The sequence below is a fragment of the Bidens hawaiensis genome, unplaced genomic scaffold (genome assembly GCF_021521415.1).
Source record: "Bidens hawaiensis isolate Kalapana, Puna unplaced genomic scaffold, B.hawaiensis_p1.1 tig00054188_1, whole genome shotgun sequence".
NCBI classification, from domain to species: domain Eukaryota; kingdom Viridiplantae; phylum Streptophyta; class Magnoliopsida; order Asterales; family Asteraceae; genus Bidens; species Bidens hawaiensis.
The window spans coordinates 41,906-54,114 of NW_027499778.1; the positions used below are offsets into that span (position 1 = coordinate 41,906).

General features: G+C 35.2%; 1 pseudogene; it reads right to left on the minus strand.

Moving 5' to 3' along the window:
* Positions 1–3,599: 3,599 nt before the first annotated feature.
* On the minus strand, positions 3,600–4,890 carry LOC143600508 (putative sugar phosphate/phosphate translocator At2g25520 pseudogene; annotated as a pseudogene).
* Positions 4,891–12,209: the final 7,319 nt, after the last annotated feature.

Here is a 12,209-nt window from a genome sequence, read left to right on the forward strand (position 1 = left end):
GCACATTTCATTGTGCATTAAAAATACAAGATTAATCGAGTAAGTTATTATCATGATATGTAATTATTGTTCGTTTTCGAACGAGTGATCGAGTACCATACATTCTAACATATCACAACTCGATGCTTTAAGCTTGAACAAAATACGTTATGCGATAACCAGAGTTAGTTACAAAAGTTAGTTATATTAGTTGATTAATTGGATAATGGTGATACTTAACTACTATTGATAAATAATAAGAGTTGGTTACATTAGTTAGTTTGTTGAAATATAGTGATGCTTAACTACTATTAAGAAGTGGTAAGTTGTATTGGATAATAAGGATGCTTAACTGCATTAGTTAGATGTTATTTTCCATAATCCATTTTCTTTCTTTAGGTTAGATTAGGAGTAGTAGGGCGCCTAATCCTAGAAGTGCATAAAAAACTCGAACCTGGAACTGGACCCGAAATAAAAACCCGGAACTGGTTTTTTTAATACATGGGTTTTTAATACCCGAACCAGTACCCGTCCCTACCCGTAGGGTACATATAGGGTATGCATTTTGGTATTAAACCCCAAACCCGAACCGGACCCGACCTGTACCCGGTAATACCCGAAAACCCTAACCGGTTCCATACCCGGAACCAGGTTTTTCCAATACCCGAAACCGGGTATTTCAAATACCTGATGTATACCCGAAGAATACCTTAAAAATACCCAACAAATACCCCTAAAAAGTGCAAACTTTTAAAAAAATCCAATCTATACCCGAAAAATATTCGGAAAAAACCCAAGAAAGCCCGTAAATAGGGTTTTTTCAATACCCGATAATAGGGTATTCAAATACCCGGTTTTAGAATACCCGGTTCTATACCCGACCCGAACCTGATGCATAGGGTATGGTTTTTAGAGACAATACCCGACTCGAACCCGGCCCGATTATTATCAATAACCGGTCATACATGTACCCGGTCATACCCGAACCCGGTTCCATACCCGAATCCGGGTATTTAAAAAACCCGATTTGTGCAACTCTACCTAATCCTGAGAGGCCCAAACACGATGTAAAAACAAGTTTTGGGTTGGCTACACGATCTGTTTATTCGACATCATGTCAACCTGAACATAATTCTAATTAAGTACTCATTCCCCAATCATATCTAATTGCTTTCATCAACTCTTCACTTCCAACAATATATTAGGGCGTTCAAAAACCATTGAAACCGCGTTAACTATCCAAAACGAGCTAGATGGCTGGTTCGGCCGGGTTAGAAGAGAATCATTCGGTTAACAGTTTGTAACCAGCCGCCAATACCAAACGTCTAAACATACCAAAATATTACAATATGATAAACAAAAAATAATTTCTTAAGCTACATAACTTTAATAAAAATTAAATTGAATTTTTATGTATAGAAATCACACAATTATAGTACTTATAAATAATTTAATTATAACTTATATTTTATTTATTTAATCGATTTCGTGCTATTAATCTCAGAAGGTAAAAGGTTTGATCATTTTCATAACCTATCATTTTACTGAACTTTAGAAGATAATATGATTCCGTGACATAAAAAACGGCCCGAACTGACAAACCATCAAAACCGAACCGTATTAGCCGGTCCGACCAACTCAACCAAATTCAGATAGCATTGTGTGGTGGATGGGAGTAAAGTAATAGATTTTAAATCTTTTGGTCCCTTATTAATTGATATTTATGTTGGATTTGTATCTGGGCCCATGATTTATCATGGTACTATGTATGTTTTGGTTGTTTAATGCACAGTAAGCAGGCCCCTCAAATCATCATCATCATGTGCATAAAACCCGGTTCCGGACCCGAACCAGACCCAGTCCTAGCTAGAGGTGGGCAAATAAACCATTAACTGAACTAACCTGAAAATCAAACCGAAACCGATTATGTAGAAACCGGTTTTTGAACCAATTGAAGCCGTAGGTTCAGAACTGGTTTGTAATTTTCTCAACCATAACCGGTTCCAAACCGGTTAACCGAACCAAAAACGGGCATAAACCGGTCAAAACTCACGAACCGACACCGATCATTACCTTGTCAAGAAACCGGTTTCAGCCCGAACCGAAACCGACCATAAACCGGTATGACTTTTGTTGACCAAACCGAACTGGGATTGAGTTTTAAACCGGTTTGTGCACCTCTAGACTCCTACCCGACCAGTGGGTGCGAACCAGGTTTCGGTTTCTCAGAGAAACTGTACCCGAACCAGGAACCGACCCGCCCCGACCTGGCTAAAACCGGTCAAAATCCCGACCATGGCATCTTAGCTTAACCTAACACCAATGTTGTAAAAGTAGGTTTACAAGGCCGAGTACTCCCCGAGTACTCGCTACAAGGTATGTCGCCGAGGGGAGTTTCTTTTACTCCGCCTAGTTACTAAGACTCGATAAAAGGTGGTTAATCTCAGCCATAATCGCATCTAGTCGATGAACTTGAGCCGATTTTGACTTAATGATTAGCAATTATTATAATAATTTATTATTTAAAAATATATTTATATTGATATTCACAAATTTTGTTATAAATATTAGTAAACTAATGATATTTGACATATATATATATCCAAAAACTAATTTTCTGTATATAATTTATGTCTGAGTACTCTGCGAGTACTCCCCGAGTATTCCGAGTACACCCAACTCCCCAGTCGGCCGCCTAGGGTCCGCCTAGCGACTTTTGCAACCTTGCCTAACACATCAAAAAATTGATGCAAATAATATTCTTTCAGCATCTCTACATACTACCAAAACTTATAAACTACAAACGAGCCGCAGCCAGTGAGACTGCAACACGCGTGTTAGCACAAATTATTATTCTTTCACTAGAACCAAATGCTCAATTTGGTTTCTGCCAAAACAACAGAATATACAACAAAAAATTCATATAAAACAAACTGGAATCAGAAAGAAGCAGATTATTAAACTAGCATCCAACAAAACCTTAAAAAGACAAGCTGTAAGAAACAGCATGTCACCAATTTATTAAAAGCCAAATTCTAACCTATTGCATCAAATTACCTAACAAGAAATTAATGCCTTTGGGTCCGAAAACACATTTAGCTATACAGGTCGTATTTATGTCAACCAGGTTGGTTAACGAGTTGACCTGTTTAACCCATTTATTATTTACTTATTTAACTAGAATGTATCTTATGCAAAAATTTAAACCTTAATTAGCGCAATTGACATATAATATAATCAGAATAAAATTTTAACGTACTAATACGCTAAAAATTAAAAAAAAAAAAACCTCAGGTTAAATGAGTCGTTTTCGTGTTGACCCGTGAATACCCGTGTCGCGTTCGTGCTCATATATCTGGCACAATTTTCATGTCCGCTAACTTGTAAAAATGTAGATTTAAAGTACTAATACGCTAAAAAAATTACAAAAATCGGGTTAAATGAGTCGTGTTCGTGTCAACCCGCGAATACACGTGTCGTGTTCAGGCTCATATATCTAACACGATTTTCAAGTCCCCAAACCAATGAACACGACCAGTTTAACACCTCTAAACAATATATATCAAACTATTTAACATCAATAACAAGATAAAACAATCAAATAAGTGAATAACACACAAATAGAACACTAAACATGTAACATATATCAAAATATAACTTTTCCTCATACTCAAGATCCTGAACCTCAAAAGCCCAAAATAACACCAAGTAACAAACAATAAACATAACATTATAAATTATAACCATAACACGAAAACAGCATAATTTAGTACCTAACCCGAACCGGCCCGTATCATCATCAATCATCGGTCTCGTTTTTCCGGCCCGTTTTCTCCCCGTCCCGTTCCTCCAACAACTTCCCAGACTCGTCACCAGCCTGCACCGCCTTCTTTTCCGCTTCCTTCGCCTTAAGCCCCTGCAACTTGGCGTGATTATAATACCCGACCCCCAAAAATGCAATCACGTACCCAAACAAATTAATCGGCGTCACCGTATCCTTAATAACCGACCACGAAAACGCGATCAACAACCAGTCTTTAACCACCCCTGCAACATTCATCGTCAAAGCCGACGTCTTTCCCACTAATAAAAACACCGCAAGATTCAACGCAAACGCACAAACCGAATTCGACCCGAATATCAAGTAATCGAAATGGAAACTCGACGACTCTTTCAGCCTCGGAAACTCAACGATCACCCACGGGATCGATAAAAACACTAAACAACAAGGGGCAACATAATAAAGTGAAGTAATTGGATTAAAATTAATCCCTTTCGACGTCAACAATATCTGTATCAACACCAACCGAGTCGCCTCGAAACAAACCGCACCCAACTGTAACATAACCCCAAACGAATTAAACCGGGCCTCACCATAGGCCGCAATCGCAACCCCAAACGAAATCGACAGCATGTTCGTCATCGTTTTCGACTTAAAGCTTTCCTTTTTAAACAAAACCCCAATCAAATAAACCGCGACGGGCATTAACGCCTTAAGCATTTGAATAAACGAAACGGAGAGGTAAATATAAGCCGAATTCGACAACCAAAGGCTAAGGGAGTAAAGCAGACCAATTGGCATTACAGACTTGACATACACCTCACGGGTCATCTGAACCGGTTCAACGAATTTAATGACGTTGATGATGACGTAAGCGAGGGTTGAGCAGAAGCCCATGTGGATCATGGTGAGTGAGATCGGGTACGGCCAGTTGTAGAGGTTGTGGTCGAGGATGTATTTGTTGTAGATGATGACGGTGAAGCTTAAGAAGATCCAAATGGCGACGTATGTGTAGGATAAGATGATTTTTTTTAGTAAGCCGTCGGGTAATGAGGTGAGTTTTGCCATGGGTGTGGAATTGAGGGTGGATCTGAAGTGGGTTTGCGGTGGATTTGGTGGGTGTTGAGTGGATTGAGAGAATTTGGGGGTTAGGGTTTTGCAGGTTTATTGAGTGGATTTGGGGAAGAAGATGAAGAAGAAGAAGAAGAAGGAGAAGAAGTGAAGTGTTAAATATGGAAAGGAAGTTATAAATGTTATGTTAATATTAATTAAGAAATATAGTTTAACGTATTTTGATTTTTAATTTTTTATTTTTAATTTTTTTTTTGTTTTTAGATGTGTTATAGTGAGTCCATGAAATGGTGGTGAAGGGATAAGGGAAATATTTTATGTTATTTAATTCAGGTTTGATTCTTGTCTTCGTTATTTAAATTTGATGGCGTTAAAAGATGATGGAAGATTATATGAGTATGTTGTGTTTACAGTTTAGTAATTGAATCATTGAACTGAACAAATTTGACTCAATTGAAAGATTCGTTGATCGTTCAAAAAAAAGGATGTGGATGTATGTAAAATATTATTATGTGAATAATACTTACTATTATTTTAACAACAAAGGTTTGAATACTCATAATTACCCTGAAAATATGTAATAATTACGTTCAAAAGAATAGAACGTGGTGGCCTGACCAATCCATATAAACAAACCACAAATGAAAAAATTCAATTCTCAATTTAGAGTAAACTGCTTTAAGCGAGACTCAATACTACAGTGATTATACCTAGTTAGAAGATGAATTATAAGAATAAAACTATTAAGCTTTATCTTCATATTAATTAATTAGAAAAATATAAGTGTAAATTAAATTTTTTTAATAATACTATAGATTAATTATACTGTGACGTATTTTTTATTTTTATTTTTTTAGATATATATAAAACTTTACCTGAATATAACATATATTTATGATTGTACCCCGTTTAAAAATGAAAGAAAATAAAAACTAGACCATACCACTTTGTGTAAGTTGCTTTTTTTTCCAAGACAATGGGAGGCCTTTACGTGTGGTAAATAAAGTTACGTTGCTATAGATGATTGCCTTAAACTCTCAGGCTATATGTAGTGAAGTGCTACAAAATGAGATGTTTTACGTCATGTTATATATATATATCACACACATACATAATAATATTATAACACACAACACAAACGAGAAATACCTCCCCCCCCCCACCAACAATTCGCCCCAAAAATCGTTCGGAGGTGATGTTCGCGCCCCAATCGCCCATGTTTTCTAGCCCACTACGGAAGACCTTAGATGTGAGGTGTTCAATTGTTATAGGTTGGATATGAGAGATATTTATCTATCTATGAAAAATATCTTAAATAAAATATATTTTATAAAAAATGTAATTTATATCATTTTTATAATCTTGTGTGGTTAAAAATCAATTGAAATGGTTATATATAGTTTTCAATAACTTGAACTATCTATCAATTTCAACATTTTTTAATATATTTTTAGGGTTACTTTCTATAACAGTATATACGATGCGAGTGAACAAGTTTGAGTTATTGAGGGACATTACCTCATATCATACTGGTTTAAAACTCACAAGTAATTTTAAAACTAATATTTTGATTTCATGTTTTTCTATCGGTATTTTAGTTTTTTTTCCTCAATCCCTAAGGATCATATAGTCATGGTGTGCCATACTACGTATAATTAACTTACACATCTAGGTACACAAAGCATGTGACAAAATTCAATCTCTAAAGCTATACTTTCTATTTTCATAGAGTACTTCTTTTGATTATTATTTGTTTTTAATTCCTTTTTTGTTAAAGGGCTCTTTTGAGTTTTGATTATCTAATTCTACAAGTACACAGAATGACACGTTTTAGTTAGATGATCAGAATTATACAATCATGTGTAGAAACGTTCTAAATTAATATTTCTATTTTTCACTTAAATGCTCATAAATCATAATTAATTCCCAACTTGTTTCTTTTTACCGAAAATGTATTTGTCATCTACGACACTTTAGCCAAATAAATGCAATTTGGTAAGATAGACACATCTAATAATTAGTATTTAATAATTTTGTTATACATCAATACTAACTCTAATCTAAGTTATTTTTGACAACAATGAGATTTGAACTCTCACATCTTGAAAAGACAAAGTCTTATACGGCCAATCGGCCATGCCTCTCTAAAAATCTAAATTAATAAACGAAACTAGTTAACTTGGCTATTTTATATTCGTTTATCATTGTAATATTTTGAAAACATAAAGAGAACCTAATTTTACTTTTTTTTTAATCTATAGGCGAACTTTTGTCAAGATTCTAATTTATTTTTATTTATATGATTATTCAAACATGCTTTACTTTTACTATATATATATATATTTTCTAGTCATTTAAATTACCTCGGAATTTTTTAGAGCATTAAGCTAATGAAAAACAACACACCATGCTAATAATTGTGAGTGAGATCATGTACGACCAGTTGTACATCTTTCAAACTAAGATTTATTTGTTGTAGATGGTTACATTGAACCTTAAGAAGATCCATACCATGACGTAAGTGTAGGAATGTATGAGGAATTGGTAATCAGAGAGGTCTCACATGATATTATACAGGACTAAAATACGCCAAAGTTTTTTAAGCTAACTTCATGCTTGAATATATGTTTCAATACTGATCCGAAATGTTTCGGGTTTCAGTTTTCCTATTTGTTTTTTTTTTCTTTTTCTCAACCATTTTTATGTCTAGCTACATATGCTCGTGGTACAACTTATAAAAACATTACTAGTGATGTATAATTAAGCCGGTCAAAAGTGAGCGGATTAGTTGGTAAATATTGGTCAAAGTGGGTTCGGGTTTTCAAAGAAAATTGCTGTGTCACAGCCCCCGAACCCATACCCCGGGAGGGGAGCCGTGAACGCGAGTGGTGGTATCGGTGTTTATTATTTAGCAGCGGAAAATTCATCAGGACCGTAGTTAGGAAACCTGTCGCGATGAACACGTAAGCTTCTGGATAAGCTAACTAAACATGTCGCGTATCGCGATGGCGGCGATGCGAGCGTGCGAAGTGCAAAGTGCGCCATCAAAGCGCCATATTGCGCCCATCGCACTTAGCCCGTGCCCGTGTTCGCTAGGACCACTTGAGAGTGACCTATCACATAAGAATATTATTATGGAAACTCATTTCCTTATAAAGAGCTTTCATTTTCTTTCAAGTTTCCATGTGGGATCAAATTTCATTTCATATTTATACTCATGTGGGAACTTTCATATTTTTTCATCTTTCAATGTGGGATGAACCCATCTTTTCATTTATTCAAAGTGAGGTATTTCAATCTTCTTATTTTATATGTGAGATGAACCCATCATATGTTTTGGAATTTTTTGGAAATGTTACATACTGTGTTTAAGTGAAAACGAGTTTAAGTCAAAATGATTTTTTTGAAAAGTATTAAATGACGCCAAAATGTGTGTGGAGTATCTGATGCAACATGATGGGTATGGGGTGGTAGCCGCTATGGTGTGACGACATATTTGTGGTTGTCCCTGCTTGTGGTGCGCACATATGATATATATATGTGTGAACCCTCGGGTGGGCAAAAGTGAAATTGCACTAATTTTGACGTTATTTTACTAATCTCGTGAAAATAACGTTAAAAGTGACAGACGGTTAATCAGGCATCATGTAGTGGCGTTGATAGCCGAAAGACAAGGGTACATGCACCGATCAGCCGGTGTCCCGATGATTGAGTGCTATGTGCCTTATGTCCAAGGCTTGATGCAAAACTACTATCGAGCCGGGGGTCTCACCGAAAGCAGCATCTCTATCCTTATAGGGTAGAGGTAAGGCTAGTGGCGGACCCAGGATTTTTTGCCAATGGGGTCCCATATTTTCGGTGTTCAAATTTTTCGGGTCGGTCGTTGTTCAGGTCGGGTCGAGGCGAAGAACATAATAAAAAACAATATCATAATAAAACTTTCTTTTCAATCATCACTACCTGAACGGGTCAAAATGGGTCGGGTTGACACATAAACACTTTGTTTTCCCTTTCTTAAACATTTTTGAGATAGAACCTAGATCCACCCTTTCATAAGCATGTGTTGAAAACCATTAACTTAAACTAGTGAAAAATAAAACTGATATTTTAAAGTGTTTGAATGTTTCTAAAGAAAACCATGCATAAAGTTGAAAACAATGATATGTATTTTAGAGATGTTTGAATGTTTCCAAAGTTATCATTGCAACATTAGCAATCAAATGATTGATTAACACTAAAAATTAACACAAAAAACCAAAAACTGAGCCTTGTAAGACTTGAACCCATGACCTTTCAAAGATAAAACAAGGGATTTTCCACCAGACCACATCAACATTAATAGTATGGGTTCCAAGTATTAAATCTTATGGGGTCCTCAAAAAATTTAATATACCGCTTCTAATAAATTTTTAAAAAACATTGGTGTCCCGGGACCCCGATCCACACTATGTGGGTCCGCCCCTGGGTAAGGCTTTCTACATCTTACCCTCCTCAGACCCTACCATAGCTTTGCTATTGGTGGGATATACTGAGTACGATGATGATGTTGGTGATGATAGTGATGGAGGCAGCAACAATCATTAGGTGGTTGCGATGACGTCCGCTAAGTGGTGGTGAAAATTACTTCTCATGAATGTTATGATATCGTTTGAACCAATTTTAAGTTAGCAAATGTTATTAAAAGTAGCCCATTTTGTGACATATACATGCTCCAATTGACAGTTTGACATGTATAATTCAAGTCACGACTTAAATGAACCTGAATGTAGTTTCTTTTTTAATTTTTTATTATTACCTAATTTAGTTCATTTAGGAACGAAATGGTCATGAGTCATGACTATCATGCTTCCATATGATTAGCCTTACAATTAGCATAATTACAAGGATCATGTTTAAATATGGGTTGAACTTACATTACCCGAATTAATTTATAAGTACTATTAATCGGTTTAAAATGTTAAATAATACACTTGTACTATACCCATCCTCATCATCGTACTCATTATATCCCACAAATAACAAAGCTATGGTATGGTCTGAGGAGGGTAAGATGTAGACAGCCTTACATCTACCCTTTAGGAATAGAGAGGCTGCTTCCGGTGAGACCCCCGGGCTTGATAGTAGTTTTGTATTAAGCCTTGGGCATAAGGCACATAACACTCAACTATCGGCAGGGCCGGCCCAATAGGCCAATTGGGCTAAGCAAGGGCTTGAGGCCCCCTAAATTAAAAAATAAAAAAAAATTATATATCTTATACAGATAATAAGCGCCGATGTTAGGACCTAACAGTTAGGTTTTAGGTTTTAATGGAGTCATGGAGAAACAGAACGACGCACGCGTGATCGATGATACTGATGGACTGCTGGAGATTCACTAACCAAGGATGGAGGGATTGGACAACAACACCCCATTAAATCATAACGGTAATTTTTTTTGTTATTATCAACAATTAATGGATCTAAATCTCTAATCAACTAGTATAAACTAACCCTTGATGCCAATTAATCCATCAGACATACAACAATCGGCTGTGACGACTGACGAAATACCCATGCAACATCTGTGAGCCTGCTGCCTGTGACGGCTGACGAAACAAACAATTCAGCCTGATTATTGCTCTATTGTTTGTTTGCTTGTTTAGATTTTTAATTGTTTAGACGGTTTACTGTTGAGGTTAATTTTAGATTTCAGCGCCCTATTTGCCTACTTGACATTTATGCTTAATTGTATATTTGTATTAGAATAGAATTTGCCTTAATGTCACACCGACACCGAACATACGAATCCGGTTATGCAAAAAAACAAAAAAAGACTTAAAAGGGAGGCTTTAGTTCAATCACAAAAAGGAGCTATTTTAAAATTTGTCACATCCCCAAAAACTACAAACAATGAACATACAAATGACGATCATCCTATAGATAATGACTTTATAAATGACGAACAACCTACAAGTAATGAACTTACAAATGACGAACAACCTACAAATAATGAACCTACAATTGATGAGTTAACAACAAGTAACGATGAACCTATAAATGATGATCAACTTCCAAATGAGAATCAAGCTAAAGAGCCTCCAAATATTGTTGACCCAAGTCAATGGAATAATATCAATAGTAATTTAAGGGATCTAATTGTAGAAAAGGCCCGGTAAAAATTTATGGTTACAACTTTCCAAAAGATGAATATTCAAGAAGCTTTAATACTTCTCTTTATAACCGAAAGTTACCGAATGGAGAAAAAATAGAAAGAAAATGGTTGGTTTATTCTATAGAACTAGATAGAGCATTTTGTTTTTGTTGTAAGTTATTCAATGTGAATCAATGTATAAGTAAATTAGCATATGAAGGTAGTAATTATTGGAGAAATCTTAGTGCCAAATTAAAAGAACATGAATTAAGTAATGCGCATATTGTCAATATGAGAACATGGATGGAATTAGATATAAGATTGGCGAAAAATAAAACAATTGATAAACAAACTCAAGATCAAATAAATAAAGATAAAAAACATTGGAGAAACGTGCTAATAAGAATACTCGTCGTTGCAAAGTGTTTTGGTAAAAAGAATATAGCATTTCGTGGGAAGAATGAAAAAATTTATGAAATAATGGTAATTTTTTAGCTATTATCGAGATGATTGCGGAATTTGATCTAATAATGCAAGAACATACTCGACGCATAAAAGACAATGAAATTCATAATCATTACCTTGGACACAAAATGCAAAACGAATTGATTTGTTTGTTAGCAAGTGAAATAAAAACTAAAATTGTTAAAAAGGTTAAGCAACTTGATTGCACTCCCGATGTAAGTCACAAAGAACAAATGTCCATTGTCTTACGATGTGTAGATGTTTCATCAACTCCGATTCAAGTTAATGAATATTTTATAGGATTTTTAATAGTAGATGATACAAATGGTAAAGGCCTTTTTGATGCTATTATTAAAGAAATTAGTAATCTAGGGCTTGATGTAAATAATATTAGAGGACAAGGTTATGATAATGGATCGAATATGAAGGGAAAACATCAAGGCGTGCAAAAACGATTGTTAGACATTAACCCTAGAGCATTTTACACACCATGTGGTTGTCATAGTTTAAATTTAGTAATTTCTGATATGGCTATCTCTTGTAACAATGTTGAGGATTTTTTTGGTGTATTACAACGTGTTTATTATTTGTTCGCATCATCCACTAAAAGATGGAATATTTTACTAGATAATGTAAAACATTTAACTCTTAAACCATTATCACAAACACATTGGGAAAGTCGATTAGAAAGTGTTAAAGCAATTAAGTTTCAAGCTTCGCAAATAAGAGAAGCATTATTGGATTTATATGAGGATAGTACTGATCTTAAAACTAAAGATGATG